The sequence below is a fragment of the Melanotaenia boesemani genome, chromosome 13, assembly GCF_017639745.1.
Source record: "Melanotaenia boesemani isolate fMelBoe1 chromosome 13, fMelBoe1.pri, whole genome shotgun sequence".
NCBI lineage: Eukaryota > Metazoa > Chordata > Actinopteri > Atheriniformes > Melanotaeniidae > Melanotaenia > Melanotaenia boesemani.
This window is the reverse complement of record NC_055694.1, coordinates 26,974,941-26,997,236: the sequence shown is the minus strand read 5'-3', so window position 1 is coordinate 26,997,236 and position 22,296 is coordinate 26,974,941. Positions and strand designations below refer to the sequence as shown.

The window sequence follows — 22,296 nt, the reverse complement described above, 5'->3', positions numbered from 1 at the left end:
AAAGTGCAACTCAGCAGATTTGTGACCTAAAGGAAGCAGAATCAATAGAGAGCAAGTCTGAGCTGGATTGTCAAAGAATTAAAAAAAGAAAGCAATTTTGCATTAAATTATTTGAATGATTTTGCTTAACATCTATCTACTATTACTTGTTAACACAAATAACTAGCCAATCACATGTCATGGTCAGAGTATTTCAGTAACTGTGATTTACTGGGATTTTACCTTCAACCATAGAATTTACAGGCAATGGTCTGAAAAAGAGAAACTATCTAGTGAGTGACTGCTGTCTGGATGAAACTGTCTGGTTGATGTCAGAAGTCAGAGAGAAATGGGCAGACTAGTTGAAGATAATAGAGAGTCAAGAGTAACTCAAATAACCGCTGGTTACAGCAACGGTATGTAAAATAAGATTTCTGAACACACAACACAACCAACATTATAGCAGATGGGCTACCTGTACCACACTGGTGCCACACCTGTCACCTAAGAACAGAAAACTGAAGCTAGAATTCACCCAGACTCACCAAAGAAATGACTATAGAAGTTTTGAAAAACATTATCTGGTCTGATATTTCTCCATTTCAGCTGCAACGTTCAGATAGGGTCAGAATTTAGTGGAAACAACACGAAACACATGGATCCATCCTGCTTTGTACCAGTGGTTCAAGCTGCTGGTTGTGTAATGGTGTGGGTGATAATTAGGCACACATCGGACCCCTTAGTACCAACTGAACATGCCTACCTGAGTACTTTTGCTGACCATGTCCATCCCTTTATGACCACAGTGTAGCGTCTTCTGATGGCTACTTCCAGAAGGATAACGCACCGTATCACAAAGCTCAAATCATCTCCAACAGGTTTCTTGAACATGACAATAAGATCACTGTACTGCTATGGCCTCCACAGATCTCAATCGGTGAAATGATGAGATAAGCATCACAATCTGCAGCAAGTACGTGATGCCATCATGTCAATATAGGAGAAAATCTGTGAGGAATGATTCAAACACCTTGTTGAATCTGTTATGAAAAATTTTATGTAATTTCAAAATTAAACAGTCAACTATTAATCTATTCAATTTTTTACACTGTAAATATTTGTCTTAAGTATTATAAAGCAATCAAAATAAACAACATCCTAATATTTACCTTGAGGCCTTTCTGACTGACTTTAACAATATTTACACACAGGCTTACATTTGTACTTGTTCCATATACATATGTGTATATATATATATATATGTGTGTGTGTGTGTGTGTGTGTGTGTGTGTGTGTGTGTGTGTGACTCATTCAATTATGATTATCCCATGACTGAAAAAGAAACATTTTCTTCATTTTTACTATCATAAAACACTGCAGCACAACTTGGTTACTGACAACTTTCAACTATTCAAGAAACAGAGCTCAATGTAAACCAGCAGAGGGCGCTTACGCCGCAATTTAGCTGCAGTTTTACAGTGAAGTCTTCGCATTTTTATTTATGTACACTTTTATAAAAACATAATAATGATCATTGAGTAATCAGATTAAAAACTTGTATAATGTCATGCAGATATTGATTCTAGGTATTGATGGAAACGCATAATGACCAGAAACTCTGTGGACCTGTCCAGTACAGGCACACATCAAGTTTTCATATGCACAGCATCAGCATGATCTGGGAAAAGGAAAGACATAACACTTTATCTTGTGAAGCTAAACCACAGATACACGTTTGATTTATTTAAAAACGTCCACGTTTGTCCATTAACTCAACTGGCAACGTTTTTGCACGAGGCTGTGAAATCAGTCAAACCAGCACAGGCAAGGTCACATGTCTGGAAGTCATTTTCAAAATAACAGTTTAAAATGTTATTTGGTCATGGGCTGTGTAGTTTGGAGTTGTTCAGGTACAATAATGAAACGGAGAGATTTTATTTAGGAAAATGAACCGAACCATCAGTTACATAAAACAATATTTTGATATTCAGTTATGTTTTAGAAAAGATATATTAAAAACATTATGTTAACCCTCTGTCAAAAAATTAAAAATGTTTTAACTTTGCATTTGTATAAGTTTTGAGAAGACCCTTGTGGAAAGCACAAACATGTCTTTCTATCATTATTTGTCTAATTTATCCATGAAATTATCTATCTATCTATCTATCTATCTATCTATCTATCTATCTATCTATCTATCTATCTATCTATCTATCTATCTATCTATCTATCTATCTATCTATATATCTATCTATCAGCAGCAGTGAAACTAACACTTCTCTAACACTTTGACCCTTCCCATAGACGCCAGCTAGATCAATGGGTCCTATACAAATACAACACCAATTAAAAAAAAAAAAAAGTTGTGACACTTGGTAAAATGTAAACAAAAATAGAATATAATGATTTGCAAGTCTTATAATGCCATATTTTAATCTCAAATATCAGATATTGAAACTGAGACATTTTACCATTTCATGGGAAATTGATGGTACAGTTGATACAGGGGCAATAAAAGGCTGGGAAAGAAACTGGAATAAGTCAAACACAAATGGAGGCGCATTTGACGACTAATAAGGCTAACTGTAAGATTACTGGACATAACTGGAGCATTTCAGAGAGGTAGGGTCTCTAGATGATGGGCAGAGGAATAATTGTTTGTTTTCAAGACATAATAATAACATTATTATTATTATTATTATTATTATTATTATTATTATTATTATTATTATTATTATTATTATTATTATTGTTATTATTGTTATTGCTATTATTTAACTGGCTATATCATTTTCATTATCTGTAGGCTTGATTTTGAAGGGGACTCCAAACTTCCGGTCTCCTCGTGCTTGTCTGCGTGATGATGCGCAGCTCAGCTGTCCCGTGTCGGCTCCGCTGTTCTAACTGTTGTCGGAGTCGCTCAGATGTGGGAGCCGCCTGAGCCGAATACGAGCAGACTGCCTCTGGTTCTGACGGGAACACCCACTCTCACACACACGCTCGCGCTCTCGGGACCTTCATTTTTTTTCTTTTTTTACTTTTAGAGCCGTTATTTCCCTGAAAAAAGCCGCCGCTTTTCGGACCTCATCAGTTATCAGCGTGAGACTGGATTTCACTTCTCACCATGGACTGCTGATTCACGCGCTTCACATCTAACAGGTAAGTTCCAGACAGTTCTTCACGAACAGCTCAGAACGACTCTTGAAGGTTTACTCGTAAGAATTATAGTAAATTATCATTTAAGCTTTTTAGATTATTTGAAATAAGGGGTAAATTTTGCTTTGTTTTCCACTTTTAAACAGGTGGATCAGTGTACCATTAGTTAACTTTTTAAACATATCAGTGGTATGACTTGCATCCCACTGACAACCCACTCAGACTAGACTGCTGCCCACAATGGATCCCACCGACATGCACTCTTTTGTCAGCTGATACAGGAATGTGTGTGAGCGGTGAGCCAAATGTCAAATGCCATGTTCACCTGCTTGTTCCGCTTCTTACACACAGCCGCTCATGTGTCGACACTTTTAGAAAATAGATTTGATCCACTTTGTCTAGTTCACTGAACTTCACCGGCTGATCATTCTTCTGTAACTTTTGGGTGGATGATGTGTACTCCATGTGGTGAAATGTATGGAGGAATGAAACAGCGCCTTTCCTCAGAGAAGAGCCAAAATGCTTCTGCCACAGAGGAACGCTCCTCAGCGTAGCTGTGGTTTTGTTGAAATAGCTAAAAAAGGAAAATGGAGTTTAGTTTTGCAGCAGGTTGCTCCTCTCTGTGCCAGCTGTCAGATTTAATCTTGCAAAATGAAAAACAGAGCAGAAACTGATCCAAATCAGAGCCTGAACACAAACTATTTTCCATGTCTCCTTGAGAAACACTTAAGTGAACTGCAGTAGAAAGTTTCTGCTCAAAAATATTATGACGCCGTGTGTTTTGTTAGCGCTTTTCATACACTGAAATGCGTTTGTAAGGCTTCTTGTGGTTGTGTAGCTCAGCCTTGAACCTCCATCATATGGGTTTTTGTATCCAGACAGTTTTGAATAGCTCGCCATCTGCTTCCATATCACATTACCTACTCTGGACGGTGGAGAATGAATGGAGGTGTGTTGTTATGGTATTATCAGAAACAATGTGTGGGTATAGTTGGACTGCTAACAGACTCTATGGATGAAATGCCATGTGTGTTAAATGCGTGGAGCCATTTAAACTGATGTTGTAAAGTTATCAAAAAAAAAAAAAAAAAGAATATATATATATAGCTTTTAACAATAGTGCTGGTATCCTTCTGAAGTGGATAAACACATTTAACTGCCCAAATGCAAACACTTATTGAAGGTTTTAAACCAATTTTCAGCTATATTGTTATTTCAGTTTGTAATGGATACCATGAGGTACTGCCTATGGCAAGAATGCAACAACAAAAAACATAAACAAAAAGTACTGTGGAGAAGGATTTTGATCAAGACACTAAAATGTTTGTGTTTGTGCAATGAACATTTTTCATGACAATAGAATTGGCTACTAATCTACTGCTGATAGTAATTTCGGTCCTACTGCTCAGAGCTGCTTCAGATTTTCAGCTTAGCCGTATCCCTTTAGCGTTTTGGCTTTATTCATATGGAACATGACTGCAGAGGTTGTATAGAAATGCAGGAGGAAAACTTGGTGGTTTGGCTGCCCTCTGAAAATGCCATGGTTTCTTCCAGTATTTTTTTATGCTATTTCCTTTTGTGAAAAACTATATAGTCAACATCACATGATAACTAGAAATTGTACGGTAGTGTTCAGCTTACTTTGGAAAGAAAGAAGGAAAGAAGGGGTGGGGGGCTGAGTGATGGGAAATAAAAACTGGTTTGTCTCTACAGGGTAAACAGGCCACTTAATTTAGCATCATACTATGTGATATAAATGGCATTGTATAATTTTATATCTTGCATGTACAATTTGGGTCTAAATGAAAAAGTTGGTATACCACCCAGCCCAAACCATAGCCTTCTGCAAAGCTTCCCTATAGCCTGAAATACAGCAGCATTTTGTAGCCATGCAGACCACAACAACTGTGATTTGCTCTCTCAGTCTGGTGTTATTATGCACATACTCTTCCTCCTTGCCTCTCGCCTGGTAGTTGGGATAGGCTCCAGCTTCTCCACAACCCTGCATTGGGATAAGTGGATTTAATTGATGGATGCATTTTTTTTTCTTGAATGTAAGGCATCTGTGAAACATAAGAGTAAAAAGTATCTGGCTGCATTTGTGTATGGCTTACTTATAATTCAAACACAATAACAGCTAATCTGCCATGTGGCTATATTCTGTTTTATTTTTTTCAGAGCCCTGCCAAGCCATGATCATTTAAAGCCCTCCTGAAATGCCTTGTTTGAATTTACTGGAGGCAGATTCAGTAACTAAAGTCTCTAAACCGCTCAACCACTCACATTTTGACGGTCTAATTACTGGTTTTATAGTAATATCTTCAAGCATTTTACTGTTTAACTAATAGTTTTTTCCCTGTCATGTTAAAATGAGTTAAATTGTTTATTATTTATTTCAGTTATTTATATTTTTAGATTTGACCTGTCAGGTTTGTATTGGAGCTCCATATCACAAGATCTTATCTCTATGTTACGGTATTGCATTTAGAACCTTTTCAGTCAGACTGTGGTGTAATTATTCTCATTGGAGTTGGCATACAGGAAGTTGTTAGGTTAATATCTGTCGCGGAGACCTTTCAGACACATGAAGAAGAATGGGCCAAAGGCCACTTCAGATGCAGCTGGTCACTGAAAGGCGAAGCTTTGCAGCTGAAACGTCTGCTTTCCAGTGCTTTCCATAAATCGTAAACCTATGACTGCTGGGCTTGTTTGCTGCACGGATGGGGTTTTATGATTTATAGGTATCTAGTTTCAGCCACACAGTAGGTTAGGTAGTTTATCTTTTAACAGCGTGAGAACTGGAAATGAGTGGGAGCAGTAAAAGGAGTTTTAATGTCAGTGAGCTGAGATGCCTCTTCAGGAGTGTTGCTCATCTGTCCGTCAGGTGGCACATACTGCAGCAGGATGTGAGATGTATTTATAGACATATTTTTCAGAACTTCAGGCATCAGCTGGCTGGTGTGTAATCATAAAAACAGGAAAGGAATGACTGCCTTGAAGAGGTCTTGTTAATAAATGACAGTGTTGGTGACTTGCCATTGTCTGCCTAACACTTCTCACCAAAGGCCTGAGCATGAAGGTGTATCTGTGTGAGAAAGGGAGAGAATGTGCACACCAGATTTTGATGATAAAAGTATTTTGGGCGTTCCCCATATCAGTCTCTGCAACAGCTGGTGGTCCCTTGTGTTACATTCTTCTGTGTGTATGTGTGTGTGCGCTGCAGTGGGGTGTGGGAGTGGAGATTTAGCAAAAAACACTTCCCTGGGCACCACTGTGGCCAGTGACACTGAGAAGCATTGTGCAAAAACCCAAGTTTCTCGCTTTTCTGTAACTCCATGCTTCCACTTTTACCATTTTTAGAAGCAGAGCCAAAACACACCACACATTTGGTGAACCCTGGTTCAGATGAGCTTGCTATCTGCTGGTTGGATTGAATCCCCCAGGCTTCAGTGAGCTCCCGAGGGAGTTGGCAGACAGTCAGATTGGCAGCCTAATAAATACTCCTTTTCATTAGCAGCAAGCCTCTATTCGCTGTACTTAAATGGAAATCTCCCTCATCCTCTCATCCTATTGACCATACAGACTTTACAATAGAGCTACAGGACATTCGTCAAGAAAAGAACATGCACAGATGTCAGATGGTCACATAAAGGATCCCGATGCATATCTTTGGTTTTTCCAAAAGGATAGAAAGAGAGTAAATCCAGCTTGAACTGAAGACATTTGAAGGTGTAGTGGCTGGTTAACAACCACTGCACAGATAAGGGATCAATTCCTTCATAAGATGGTTTCCCGCCAGGTTGATAATATGCTGGCAGTCTAACATGATACTTCATCAGCTTGTCTTTACTGGGTGCAGATTGCTAAGCTGTTATTTAAAGTTCATGTGGAAAATGTATAAATTTATGAAGATTTTTTTAAATATAACTGTAAGGCAATCTCCTGTTCACAGGTCCCTGTCTGTGTCAGTGCTGTATTAGATTAATCATCCATCCATCCATCCATTTTTTTTCTGTACTTCCAATTCAAGGTTGTGGGGAAGCTGGAGCCCATTCCAGCAACTAGCAGGCAAGACCCTGGACAGGTTGCCAGTCCACTGCAGGGCCAACACAAAGAAACAAACAACCACTCACCCTCACCCTCACTCCCAAGGAAAATATATAGTGACCAATTAACCTAACGTGCATATCTTTGGATGCTGGGAGGAAGCCGGAGTACCCGGCATACACAACCCATGCATACCCGGAGTACCCGGAGAGAACCCATGCATACACAGGGAGAACATGCAAACTCCACATAGATAGGCCACAGTTTGAACATCCCCCCAGCTGGAGATCTGGACAGTTTGAAGTTATTTTGGACTGTCCTGCACCTCCAGGTTTGTTGTAATGTGACATGTGCTTAATGAGTGGGATGTTTGGACAGAGTATGTGAGATGGTACAAGTTACATTTATTTTAAATGATACAAAAGCATAAAAAATTAAAACAGAAAAGTTAAAACTCTGTATTTATGTTTGTGTGTTTAATGACTTGAATTTTCTTAGTAGTTAGAGCCCCAGGCATTTGTTGCACTGGCGTGCATAACTTTTTGATTTAGGGATTGCTTTTTGGTTATTACCCACATACATTGATGGTTATTAAAATTGTGAACAACACCTTTAATAGATATTTACTAAAACATGACCTGCAGCACAGACCCTAGGCTGGGATTCAAACCTGGACTGGCTGCATGGAGGAGCTGTAGCCTCTGTATATTTAATTCATGCTGACTATATAAATAAAAGTCAAATCTCATCTAGCTATTTCAGTGTATTTTGTACAGGCAATTTGAATTACTCTTAAATTTGTGGGAGTAACAGGTCAAACCCACATTTAAGCCAAAAGCCACGATAGTCCACGTTTTACAAGTGATTCCAGATTTTATTGTCAAGTTCCTCGGGTCCGACCGTGTTTTCCTCATTGCTGAAATAAAAGGGCCCCACTGATGCCTGGATAGTTACCTCAGAGTTAGTCGTCAGTGCAGGAATAATAAACATGAAGATTTGATTGAGCTCTTGCCAAAAAAAAACCCAACTTTCTAATAGCCAATTTTTCTTCATGATAATATTCAACTCTGTCATTGTTCGCCGTACTGGATGCCTAAAGGTTTAATGAGCACCGGTCATAATTTCAAACTAACACACACACCATGTAGTGTACAACTGTAGGTAGCAGCCACTGGAGGCGAAGATCCACCCCTTCCTTAACTGTTTTCTGATCCGATCAGTTAGTATTTACACGATAGACAGATTTAATACAATCGACATGCGCAGTGCCTACCAGTTCGGAAGATGAAGTGTTTTCTTTCTTTATGTTTAACCTTTTGACTGTGGAAATATTCAATAATCCTCTCAGTTTCTAACAAAAACTATGTATCTGCCTCAGTCTTGTTCTGTAACATCATGTAACCCCCAATTAATTCAAGCATGCGGAGAAAAGACAAACACCACAGAAAAAATCAAAATGAGAGTATACATAGTTAATTTTTCTTGCTGATCCGACCGTTAAAAGGTTTTGAACCATCCCTCTCAATCCGATTGAAAATTCTTTCTGATTAAGGCCTATTGGATCAGCTGACATGTTTACATAACACACTTTTATTCTCATTGGACGTTCGTTCAGATCAGAAATGCTCCATGTAAACGTAGCTACTGGCACACGAAGTTGTGAACATTTACCTTCCTCGTCCCTTTGTCCATTTATTTACAAATGTTCATAACTAGTGTCTTTCTCACTCCATGAGAGAAGAATGTAAAGAGTCTCAGATTTTTCAAAAGGTCTTTAGTTATATTTCTTTTTATTATGATTAATGTAATTCTAACCTTATTCTCCTGTTTTTTCTGTTCCATCGTTGTTTAGCAGATCTTTACTTAAAGAATTGTTTAAATGAAAATATTAGCAGTTTGCTTTTTTTTTATTTTCTTTCTTGTACTTAAATGGGGGCTTTTAATCATTTTTTAGAACTTTTGCCAGAACCTTCAGTCATTCCCACATTTATTTCAACTGCCAATCTCATCAGTTACATAGAGCTTAAACACTATGTTTTTTAATATTTATACATTGTTCAGTCGGCTAAAATAAAAATGTTGTAATTTTCAAAGCCAGAATAATATAAAATGTATAATGTAGCTACTGTTTGGATGCTTAAAGTGAGCTGTTGATATAACAATATGGTCACTCTTAATGCTCACTGATGTAATCCCTTTTGAGAATGTAATCTTCTTTACACCAAGTCAGAGGAAGGCATGCTTATTAAACCAACAGGGTGTGGTTTTTATTGTTCTGAGGCAGCCCCCAGCCTTGGGACAGTTGTTTGTGCCATGCCACCAGCTATTGGCTTCAGGCACAACCCCTGTCCCTTTACCCAGCTCCCCTGAGAGCCTGAGTTCAGCCTGCAGCCCATCCTCGGCTCAAAACCTTAAACCCCCCCAGCTGCCCTCTTCTATGTTTCCTCAGGCAACCAACCCGCCTCCTTCACCGTTATTGTAAAATATAAAGATATCCCTTTTGTGTAATCAGGGTAATTCAATGCAGTAATAAAAAAAAACTGGATGAAAATCTCATTACAAGCAGCAGTTTTACCTGATGACTAATAAATTTATGCTTTATATAGATTCCACTTTGAGAGGTTTGCAAAATGAAGCGACTGTTGTGGGAACTGTAACCATGACACCCTCGTGTGACACACTACGTCTGATTAAGACTACATAGTTTTGTATACAGTGTGTTCACATTTGTGAAAGTCCTCACCATCTCTCGAATTGGTCACACGGTTCTTTCCACTTGCTCTATCAGCTTGTGTTAAGCACATCACTGATGACCTTGCATTTGCTGATAGTAATCAGGGGTCTGGCTGATTCCTGAGCCTGCAGTTCATATGGCTGCCAACTAAGTCATTTTTAAAAAGGCGACCCCTCTCTGTCTGTTAGCCTTCTGTCTATATTTGAGCGCATAGATTGCTGGACAGTTACATATGTGGGGCCAGTTGTTGGTGAATCAGAAACATAAACCACCCTCCCCTACTCTGTTGCTTCTAACACCTAGCGCCAGCCCCCAGGACAGTTGTCTTTGAATCCATCAGAGTTATGCTAGCGATCTTACTGATGCACATGTGGAGCCTTTCCTAAAAAATGCATCTGCATTTGATTGAGAGTGTTTCTGACATGAGGTGTGACAGCTGAATTGTAACCATAACAAAACATAGGAGTGACAAACCCACATTTAATTTGTCTCGTTCGTCCATCCGAAGTGTAATTCATTTTATTACTTCTAACAAGGAATAAAAACCCAACTGTGGGGAGTGATCGATATCATTTGCACAGCAGTCAAGCTAACAGTCTGGTTTACCCTGCTGCCCATTGAGCTTATGGATTTGGGATTACTGGGGTATACAAACAGAAAGTAAGGTTCAGATGGTATTGCAAAGTCAGCTTTGCCTTCAGTTTTGTCTGTAGGGGCTCTCTGTTATCTGGGTGGTAATCTATTTCTTTGGTTTTATCAGCAGTGGGCTGGATTTTCGAGGTCAGTTATCCTGACAGATACTTGATTGGTTAAATCCCCCTTTGGTCACCCAAGGAAAAAAGATGAAATAAAGAAGGGATCAAAAGGAAAAAAAAAAAAGAAGGGACTACGGACCGCTGTTTTCAAGCTTTTTGTTTTGCATTTTGGCCATCGCAACCTTTTTTTTCAGAAACCGTACATTACATAAGAATATTTGAAACCAGTTATTGAGAGAATTAATTCACTGGAAACTATTTAAAGTGTAAAGAAAGTGAGAATTTGAGTCAGTAGTTTTTTTCCAATCAAGTTGCATGGCACATATGAAACACTGAAAACAGGCATAAGGCTTGTTTTCCATTCGTTCAGGTGAGTCCAAAGTCAGTCCTTGAACGCTGCTGTCGTGCATGTTTCGGATGTTTCCTGCTATAGCACACCTCAGTTGAATTAATGAATCAGCATGCTTGGGCAGCACTTGACAACAAGTTTTAAAGAGAGACATTTAATTTGAATCAGGTGTGTTGGAGCAGGAAACATCTAAAACGTACGGTACTGCTGTCCTTGGGGAGTGGAGCTGGACACCCCTGCTTTTACTGTTAGTTAACACTAAATCAATAAAGTATTTCTGACTCTGATCTGGTTTGGAAGGAATAAACTAAGCAAAACTGCTGTCAGCAGGTGGCGCTGTGGCGTAAGTTGCAAATGGTTGTAATAAACAGTGTTGCTAACGGAAACCATAACAAGCTTGAAGATGCAAATGAAACCAGGTGGCATGACTATTTACAAGAAAAAGAGAGCGAGAGGTTAGCAGGAACTGTTTTTCATGTCGCTAAGTTGTTTTGTGCATGTTTTTATTTTCTAAAAATAAAAACAATGGATTTGCACTTTGCAACAAGTTCACTAAGAAAGTTGATATTTTTTTAGCTCTACTATTGTTTTTATCATGTACAGCCTCAAAATTAACATAAAATCATCGATGAAAAAATGGCTATAAACTCTCTTACAGTTTGTATTTGCAGTTACGAGAATCACCCCCTGCTGGCCATTAAAAGGAATGCGGTTTTAAGTGACTGCATGAGCCTAATTTTTCAGACTTGGAGGTTACTTTCATTTTTACATTCAACTTCTGCATACCTGCCTGTGAAGCTTTTACACACTACTACACTGAAATATTACTCTCCTTTCATCACTTTAGTCTAATGAAAAGTTGGTTCTTGTCCAATTCTCAAAAGCTGGTCAACTTTCATTTCAAGCCCTTTAACCCTTTATTGACAAGTAGTATTTCCCTTGCTGGTGACACAGTAGGACATAAAGAGTTAAGCAGATGCTTCAAGTGGTATATAAGATTTGTTTTTTGCAATGTTGTCATTGAAAGCAAAATCCTCTTAAGTTTCCTGCTGATTAATAAAAAGTTGAAGGAAAGCAATGAGGTTGAAGATTAAAGCATAAAACCTCCAGGCAGAGTGCATGTGCAGCCCTGCCACGAAGTTCATCAGCTGCCAGAAAAAGCCTGCCACTGGGAAATCAAGAGCAAATCACAACCCAAGTCAACACGTTTTGCTCCGTCAACACGGCTCATTGGGACCTAGTTATGTGTCCTTGATAAATTTCACATCTTAAAAGGGAAGAACCAATGTAAACCCGAGAGCTGAAGTTCTATCATCCGTTAATGAAATAATATAAATGAAGTTCTAATCTGATATATTAAAGTTGTCCACTGCAGTGCTTAAACACCAACAACTTTGAGAGCCTGTTTATATCAGAAAGCGGCAAAGCAAACATCAGCTCCTTGAATTTTATTAGCTTGTGAGCTGAATATTAACATATACTAACAGAATAGTAAATACTAACTCTTTTTATATTATTGCTTCCCTGTGGAAACTTATCTAACTTGTATTTGCAGTGTGATGTAAAACCACAACAACTGGCATTGATTCCTTGGTCAGAACCCTGGTCTGATACTAGAAAATCAGAGTGGGATATCCCACTCATTACCGCACAAACCCTGCAGTGCAGGACTCGACCTAACATTATTGATATTCTTTAAATGTTTCTATATATTTCTATATATTTAAATGTTCTAATGTTTATGGGAAAACATTTACTTCATATGTCTTTTCTTAATAAATAAAAACATCTGTACATCTGTATGCATATACTTTGCTTTTTATTATAGTGTCTCATAGACAGCAATGACTTTGACGATTGAGATCTGTAGAGTAAAAGTTGTTTTATTTAAATAAATACAAAAACTGTTTGATAGTTCATTATCTTAGTTTGTTGTGTTTGACTGGGCTGTTTTTATATAAATAATTGCATTCCCTTTAGGCTAAAGCAGTATCTGAATAGGAAATGCTGATGTGATTTCATGCGAGATTCCTGCAGGAGGTTGATATTGAACCTGAAACGTGGCTTTAAATTACCCAGTTTCTGGCTCATGAGAACTGACAGATAGATGCCTTTCTGTCAATCCACTCTTTGCCTTTTAGTGGCTGCTCAGTGTTTTATTAGATGAAGAGAAGAGCAGAACTGTATAATTTAGTAAAGGACCTTGGCCTGCGGGCAGTGTAACACAGAAAACCATGATTTTGTGTGTGTTTGCTCCAAATGCAGCAGCTGCAGGAGAAAATGCAGGAAATCTTTGAGATGGTTTGTTAGACTGGTCCAACCATTGCAGTCCAAAAGTCTGCCTCATTTCTGTGATCCATTTTGGCAGTTTGCCACTGTAAAAACATGACTGTTTATTAACATGAGGCCTTGATTGTTTACAGAAGAAATCCTAGAGCCCCTGTGGAAATTGTTCATGCTGGAGCTGCGTATGTTCATGTCTGGGTCAGTGCCGTAGTTACTGTACAACATGACTTGGTTTTCAGATGTTCCTTTTTAAACTGAAATTGTTAAAAGTTTAAGAAACGGTGAATTACAACAGTAGATTTATTGTCATCCTCTTTGGTTTCAAAATAATAATAATAATAATAAATTTTATTTCTTGGCGCCTTTCAAACACCCAAGGTCACCGTACACAAAAGGAAAAATAAATAAAAAGTCAATAAAAATATAAATTACATAAGAGTTAAAAGCAGATAACGGACATTGATATAAAAATTACACAAAACAGTCAGTTTACATGAGTTATAGGGAGTATGCCAGTTTAAACAGGTGGGTTTTGAGTGCAGATGTGAATGATGGAAGAGAGTTGATGTTCCGAATCTCGGATGGAAGTGAGTTCCAGAGCTGATGGTAGAGAGACGGGCAGAGGGAACAGTAAGGTGAACGGAGGAGGATGACCTGAGAGCACGGGAGGGAGTGGCAATATGGAGGAGATCAGACAGATAAGGAGGGGCCAGATTGTGAATACCTTTGAAAGTGAGGACCAGTAACTTATAGTTGATTCTGTATTTTATTGGGAGCCAGTGGATTTGTTGAAGGACAGGGGAAATATGTTGAAAGGAAGAGGTTTAATCTTTATTAGGATTTTTTTTTCTCTAATAGATGTTGATTGACTTGTTAGCTTTGATGATTTTGGCTGTTTTATAGAGGGCCAAAAATGTAATCAGAAATTATTTAACATATTCAGAAATTCTAATTGGAATTAATCTATAATGAATAAATAATATTTTTTAAATATATTTTTTGTATCTAATAATGGAATACTTTTTTCTTTTTTTATAGATTTTATGTATTTTAATTAGTCTATTTTATTCATAGTTTCAATTTAACATTTTATTGTATACATTTATTACCACATTTATTTATTTTTACATCGATTTAAGGATGGAAATCTGGTTCTAAAGCAGGACTGGTCACCTGTGAAAGCCAGACAGTCTGGTTTTCACAGGTGACCAGTTCTGATTTAAAACTAAGATAGTAGTTAAAATAAGCAGACGCTAGATTTAGTTATAAATAGATAAACATAAACCAAATTCATGTAATTTGGAGAAAAACAGCAAATAAAAATTTGTTTATGAGTAAAGCCGTTTTATGTGTAATAATGAAGCAACGGAGCTGGTTGTTGTGAACTCATTGTGTCTGGGCATGAAGTGGAAAGTCAACAAGGGTTGGTGAGTTGGTGGAGATTGCATGTCATGAATTCTGTGATGAAACACATCACCACTGTGGTGACTATCAGTCACTGCTGACAGATGACGGCCCAACCCTTGAGCGACGCAAACGGCAGCAGGCTGTGAAATCAAAACAAAGCACTTAGTGATGCTTAATGCTAACTAAAGCAACAAAGAAAAAAATATATACACAAAATGAGTAACTATTTGTAGCAACGCAGTGGGAAAATGTCAATAATGCCTAGTGTTATATTTCTTATAATGAAGCAGTGAGGCAGAGATGGATTTTGAATAATCTGTCTGGAAAGTCTCAAATGTCAGCAGGAGGCTGAGTAGCCCTGAATTAATTATTACTGATTACCAACTCTTTCATTTGTTGTTTCAATATGCATGTTTTTTTTTTCTTCTTCTTCTTTTTCAAACAGCAAGACAGCAAAAATCTTATTTCCGGCTTAGGGAAATCAAGACGTTGATGCTGCAGGCTTTGTTTAGATTTTGTGGATGCAGCAGTAGGCGTGGTTCTAAACAGGGTTTTTGGGTGTGGATTTTCACAGTTGTTACAGCACAGCTGACCACACAGGAGGAAATGACTCAAACACACATCTTAACCAACACCTGGTTGTGTGACTCTTTCTGTGCTCACCTGCACTATTGGTGAAAATGTTTGCAGTAATCTGTAATGTACTGTAAAGACAAACTAAATCAAATAGATTGTATGCCCACATGTGCTTCTCTATTGTGGTTGCTGCTTTCAGCTGAAAAAAGCAGAATAATGTATAATAATAATATAGTCTGTATAATGTAGACTGCTATACAGGACCTGAAACTGTGATTTCAGTTTTTTAAACTATGTTGTTGTTTGCTTTCACTTCTCTTTTTTGTTTAGTTTCTGATTCAGCAGCACACCAAAATTATGTGTCACAGATCGTATGAAAAAATGTAAAATAAGCAGTCTGTAAGTCATGCCTTTCCAATGAAATCTGCGCTTTGGTTTCCAAGTTACCAGTAAGTGTTTCTCTTAACTGGACTTGTTCTGGTTCAGTCATTTTCAGGAATTTAAAAAGATGGCTTTTAGTTTTAGTCCAATTAATGAATTTATGAAAGCTAATATATATATATATATATATATATATATATATATATATATATATATATATATATATATATATATATATATATATATTAGGTGCATCCATCTTGAACCAAGGTCAGAAATGACTCTTGCTGATAAATGATATTTCATTTGATAGAAGTTTCATGCTTCTAACATCTATTAGTTATTTTTTTGTCAAATGATCAGAAAGATCTAAACCAGATCCAGTTGGCAAGACCACCTATTGAAAGTTTGTGTCATGTGAGAGGTGAGCAGTTTTCAGTCCACGGTCATGGTGCTACGCTTGACTCAGGTATCCAGTTCCTGTTCATACACCTTTGCTTCCCGAAGCCAGCTATATGTTTTGTTTTAGTTGCAGTCTGGAGATTTTCTACTGATTTTTTTTACTTAATCTCTTGATGCTAATAAATAGTTTAAATGTTTTTCAGACACTGGAAATGTGATATTAATGGGTTTCAGTCTGTTGAATCTAGAGCAATTTGTCATTCAGACATGGGTCACTTTTTTACATTGATGTTCGTCATGGCTTTGTCAAGAACTTTCTACAACAATGACAACAAGACCTGCAATATATTTGTAGTTTGGTAAAAAAAATACATGAAGTCGGGTATATATATATATATATATATATATATATATATATATATATATATATATATATATATATATATATATGTATATATATATATATATATATATATATGTATATATATATATATATATATGAAACAAAGGGCATTTCTGTATTTAAAATACCTCCATATTGAATAAAGTAATATTTTATAGCCTCTAAATTCTGGCTTTTGAGGGTAATAAAGAATTGTTAAATCAGCATTTAGTCCTGCATCCAGTCTCTGCTGTAGTCACAATTTTTTATTGCTTGCGGCTCCGATGGGTATTAATGGGGATATAAGACTCAGGTGCACATGCCAATTTTCACTCTGGATGCTGCATTCAGGACTACAGTAGTCAGCACAGCTGAGCATTGCAGATATGTGCTACTATTGCTACTATTTGCTTATATTTGGTAGCTTAGACATGGTACTTTTCATGTAAGAATGGCAAAAAGAGGATTTAATTGTTATTTTTATATTATTTAATTTGATTTAACTTTTCTATTAAGCTGTAAAATCTGGTATTGAATTAATACAAGTATTCTACAGTCTGATTGGTTTCTACTTTTCAGATTCAGAATTAAAACTAAACTTGTTAATGAAATTCAAGGGTCAAAGATTTGGAAAGTGAGCTCAACAGAGGATTTTGATTCAAAATAAAGTGATTTCATTTATTACCTTTTCATACTGGACCTTCAGTTTAAGAAAAAAAAAATACTAGAACAATAGGTCAACAAAGACAGGAATAAAACTATTTGAAAGTAAACCATTCCAATCAAGTTGGATCTTGAAAAATAACTTTCAGAGGTTTTTCTGTCCATTAATGAATATAAAGTTAAACAATAAGTGATTTAGTCAGTGTGTGGTTCAAAACAGGCTGGTCTTGACCAGTGATACAACTTTTAGCCTCAACAAAACGGCTTAATTGTTTTTTGTTTTTTTTTTATTTGACGTTAGGAAACCCACTACTTAACTGAGTTACAAGGGATTTATGTTACCCAGGATAGAGCAAGCTTGCTGTTTCTCTCAAATTCATCACCATATTTATTTTACTGAACCTGACTACATGATGTTCTGGGTTGTAGACAGATGGTAGCTGGTTACTCTCTGCCTGTCTCCAGGTGGTGTCCTTCCTCCTTTGTTGTTCTGACTTTGCACCAATGATACCTCCCACCAGGCTCAGCCCACAAGCTATGAACTGTGCTTATTATTGCAAGATCATGCTTTCACATGAAAGTGGGTGCTGGCAATATGAGAAACTGGCCAGAAGTTGTTATTCAGAGAGTGTGTGTGTTCTGAGCCAGCAGTGGTTTCCATTAGCTGAACAGTAGTTGGATCAAGTGTGTTTGTCCAGCTGCAGAATCACCCCCTGCCAGGTTAATGCACACACTTTTTGCACAGGCTACTTGTTTCTAGTCCAAAACAAGCTTTAACCCTTTACTAGTCTTATTGCTTCTTTCAGGATTCAGTACAATTTTAATATGTTTTAACTTAAATTCTAGTTTTCAGAAAGCAGATCATCCTATAACCCCCTCCACAGACACTGATGCACATACCATGCTCTCCTGTCTTTGTTTCCCATCTAAATGTATCTTCCTCTCCCCCCCTTCTTACAGAGCAATGTAAGATAGGCCATGTCCGCCTGCCTCTGTCTCCTCCCTCTGCCCCTCCTTCCTGTCATTCTTCACATCCTTTCTTATTCTGGAGTCTACAGTTTGACCCCAGTTGCCCTTGACACAAGCATTTCTATAGCATCAGCCAATCAATAGAGACTCTTGTGTCCCAGTGTCAGATGTTAGCTTCACTAATTGAAACTAACAACAACCCACGGTGAGGCAGAATGAGCATTTTTGCATTTGTGTGTGCACAGGGATGATGAATGAGGAAGACTGAGGATCTGCCACTTTCACATGGTGAACAGGCTGTCATTAGCTATTGTCCAAATCCCCATTTTTTTGTAAGATTAGTGAGAAGAATTGTACTCCATCATGTCATCTGTAAGTGACTGCCAGATGACTGTGAATTAAATGTTTATTGATTGAAAACCTGGTAACGGCTGTCTCATTGGAATGCTAACGTTATTTTGATTTTCCTTGCTCCTGTCAAGTGTTTTAAAAACTGTAATCATTATTAATCACATGACTTTGTAGTTAATTGCAACTGATTGGAATTTCATTGTAATTTTATATAATTTTTTAATATCAAAAAGGCTTCGGTTTTGTAAAAGTAATAATGCTCAATACAAATTAAGTATAACTAGACAAGCTGGGCCTTCTCTTTCAAAAGGCTGATTATGGGAATTGTGGTTGTGATCTTTGTAGGAACTTAGGTGCAGATGAGGAATGTGTCTAGACACAGATGAATACATTCAATATACATGAATACAGAGGTGTACAAAGCTGGTCATGTTGCATATTATGAGTTAGTGGTTCACAACCAAGCAGTGGTACTACTAACCCTCAAAGACTGGCTCCACCTGGGTTTTACTTTTGTGCTTAGCTTGCTTTTATCACAGCATCTGCTCTCTGAAAAGTGAGGTCGTTGATTTTTTTCCTTTTTTGTTTGGCAGCTAGAAAAAAGATACTCATTGGAACATTTCCAGTGACAGATTAATAAAATTAATAAATAATAGGGACGTGCATGACTAAACGATGCGCAAAGAAGGGAGAGTGCAGCACAAACGCGGTTTTTCAGCCGGCTAACAGTGCGCCTTAGCTTTAGCCTACCTACCTTCAATAGCCAGTTAGTTCTCGTTAGATCCGAGTTGGCTCAGTTAGCTCTTAGCTACAGGCAGCTCAGAGTCTGATAGATGTCAATCATCCACCCCCACCTTCACAGCCCCCTCTCAGCTTCACCACTTTGCCCATTTTTGTATTTTCCGGGAGAGACGGCAGGTGTGACGCTGCCAAGATGGTGATGGTAGGAATCGCCCCAAAGAGCTTCACTGTTACTCTTCAGAAACCTACGGGTGACATCACGGAGGCTCCATCCATCTTTTATATACAGTCTATGAGCTTCACCCAGGGGTAATCACCCCTCCTTCACCTTCCGACCTTGGTGTGGAAGTGGAAAGTTTAGCAGCTGTTGCTGTCAGAGTTTTACCAATTGTGGAGGCAATAGACCAGACCGGTACGGTTACTAAACCCTTAGAAATGTTGGTTCAGGAGCAAAAAGACTGAATAGAAAGAAAAAGAAAATAGCTTGTTCTGATGTTGCTGAATACTCTTGTGGTGGCGGTGTTTAGCTCACGCAGTGTGGCAGGCAGCCTTTAAAGCAAGCCCCCATTTCCCTGACCCATTTTCTCATCTACATACTGAAGAATAAAGGACTCTAAACCCACACAATGTTAAAAATATGTAAAAAAAAACCAAAAAAAACAAACAAAAAAAAAACAAAAAAACAAAACACTTGTTTATGGAAGACAGACAATATTTAAATAACATCTCATACATGTTTTACAAGTGTATGTTTTTACAAAGTTTTTAAAAAAAAAATTATTATTGATGACATGATGCCTCGACTAATCGTTTTTGAAAGGTCTGACTAGTCGACTTCAAAAATCACCTAAAATGCCCATCCCTAACAAATAACATAAATTAAAATAAAAAAAGAAATTCTCTAAATCTGATGTTTCATGTCACCAGAAGGTAAACTAATATTAAAAATTAAAATAATAAGCTTTTGATTTATATCTTGATTGATTTAAAAGATTTTAATATTTAGCCATTAATTAATTTAATGACTATTTTATGTCTTTAACAAAAAAGTGGTTAAATAGCCCAAAAAAATGCTTTTCATATGACTTTTTAAAGATTTAGAAAGTCGGTATAGAACCTGAAACTTGGTTAAATTTTATTACAAAGGAGTTTATGTGATACTTTATTAGTTATCTGGATTATCAAGAGACATGAGCAGATTTACAGCAGATTACATATTTATTTTTACCAGAAGTGGGACACAAGCCAAGCTAGTGATTATTATTTTGATGTTGATCCAGATCTGGATTTTTTTTATTTTTTTTATTTAGTTTTAGCTGCGGTAACACTGTCTCTGACTGCTCTTCTTTTCATCACATTGTTGCTCTGGATAGTTGATAAGACAGTATATTGTCCATTGCAACTTATGGAACATTTTCATAAATCTTAAAAACTAGTTTTTAGGGATTCACACATCAGATTGTTGCTGAGATGAAATGTATTCTCCCTTTTTATTTGTTTACTGTGGGATCAAGCAGGTGAGAACAGCACAGTACAACTGTTGATCTGTCAGATGAAGACTAAGAGACATGCTTTAGAGCATGAAGAGGATGAATTATTAAACTGTATAGTTATGTATCTGAATGTTTTCACCATCAAGACTCTTTCAAACCAATGTCAGGGTTTGATTATGCTCTATGAAAAAAAAAATAAAAAAAATCTGCATTTGCCAAAAAGAAAAATGGGCAGGGATCCCACTCTCAGATCTACTGTAATTAATCCCAAACACCATTCAGACCAGACTCATTAATAATGTATTTCTTAGCAGCAGTCCTGACAGAGGGAGTGGATTCAATTCTTTATTTGGAGATTCGGCAACAATGTCAGGCAACCCCAGAGGCCAAGCTGCTTTACTCAAAAGCCAACCCCCAAGAAAAAGATGTTGCCATGCTCAGCCATGGCCTACATTCCCAAACAGTTGCAATTAAAATAAATTTTCCAGCTAAAACAATACCAATATGTAATTTAAGTTAATCTCAAAACTTGAATTTACAATATTGACAGAGTTTGCAAGAAGCGCTCCTTGGCCCTTCGGTACCAAAAAACACGTGACAGAGAGTCAGGAAATTACTGTTGAGTGAGTCATCTTCTGGTAAATCTTTTCTTTCTGCTTCCTTTTCTATTATTCAGTTTCTTAATGCATTGAAGAGCTACTTTAAGTTTCAATTTGCTTGACTGATTTATTGTACTGTAAGTACTCATACCCTCAGTTTCCAATTCACCAAGAAGATCTTTTCTCTGTTTTCATACCTAAATGTTGTAAATACAGAAACAGTAAAAAGTTTGGACATGTTTTCCAATTATATCTAATGGGACTTGCATACATTACATACAATATTTACAAAAAACAAAGAAAAAACAAACAAACCAAAAAACAAAAAAAACACGTTTGTTTTAGTATGGTACCACATAACATAAGTCTACTGCATGCTACACTGTGGGCTCTTTGTACCAAAGGGAGCTTCAGTGGTGAAAGAGGTGCTCAGTCATGACTTTCAAATTAAAAAAGAAGCAATTATTTTAAATATCAAATGCTCTGATGCATTAGTGTATAAATTAGTGCAGCAGATGGTATATGTTGTTTTGAAGGCAATTTATACAGTATTTTAGAGTTCATTTTTCTGTAAATCCATATAAAAAAAGTTTTGCTGAGTCATTCTATACTTTGAGATGTGTATGAATGTTATGTCTAATGAAACATTTTCTCAAACATATTTTTTTTCTGAGAAAAAGAAAAACCACTGAGCCCTTATTACCACCTGGTGCGTGTGCCCCACGTTACAGCTGTGTCACTGCCTCTGCTGCTATTCGCAACCATTTTAGTCAACGGTTTGGTTCCCACTGCTCCGCGGCAACATGTATCAGAAGCTTCCCTGAAGCGCCTTGTTGCGGCTGTCTGCTAAATTTGCGCGCTGACTCTATTTTTGATGGCGCACGCACCCAGAACGCATCAAACTTAGCAGATCAGATAGTGGCTGACAGGAAATCAGACATGGGAGCAGTGTAAAATCTTCCGGTATTTTTCAAAATAAAATCCCCCATGCAGATTTGGGCTGCTGAACCATGAAAAGATCATGTT

At 37.3% G+C, this 22,296-nt stretch overlaps 1 protein-coding gene across 2 annotated transcripts in view; it reads left to right on the top strand.

Moving 5' to 3' along the window:
• Positions 1-2,894: 2,894 nt before the first annotated feature.
• The window catches only part of LOC121651830 (plexin-B1-like), an 89,718-nt gene continuing 70,316 nt past the window's right edge, over positions 2,895-22,296 (top strand). Inside the window, exon 1 of one of the 2 annotated variants that reach the window (XM_042004252.1) lies at positions 2,895-3,138. The gene's annotated coding sequence lies outside the window, so the exon portion shown is untranslated. The remainder of the gene's footprint in view (positions 3,139-22,296) is intronic. The other variant, XM_042004253.1, reaches the window with a different exon arrangement.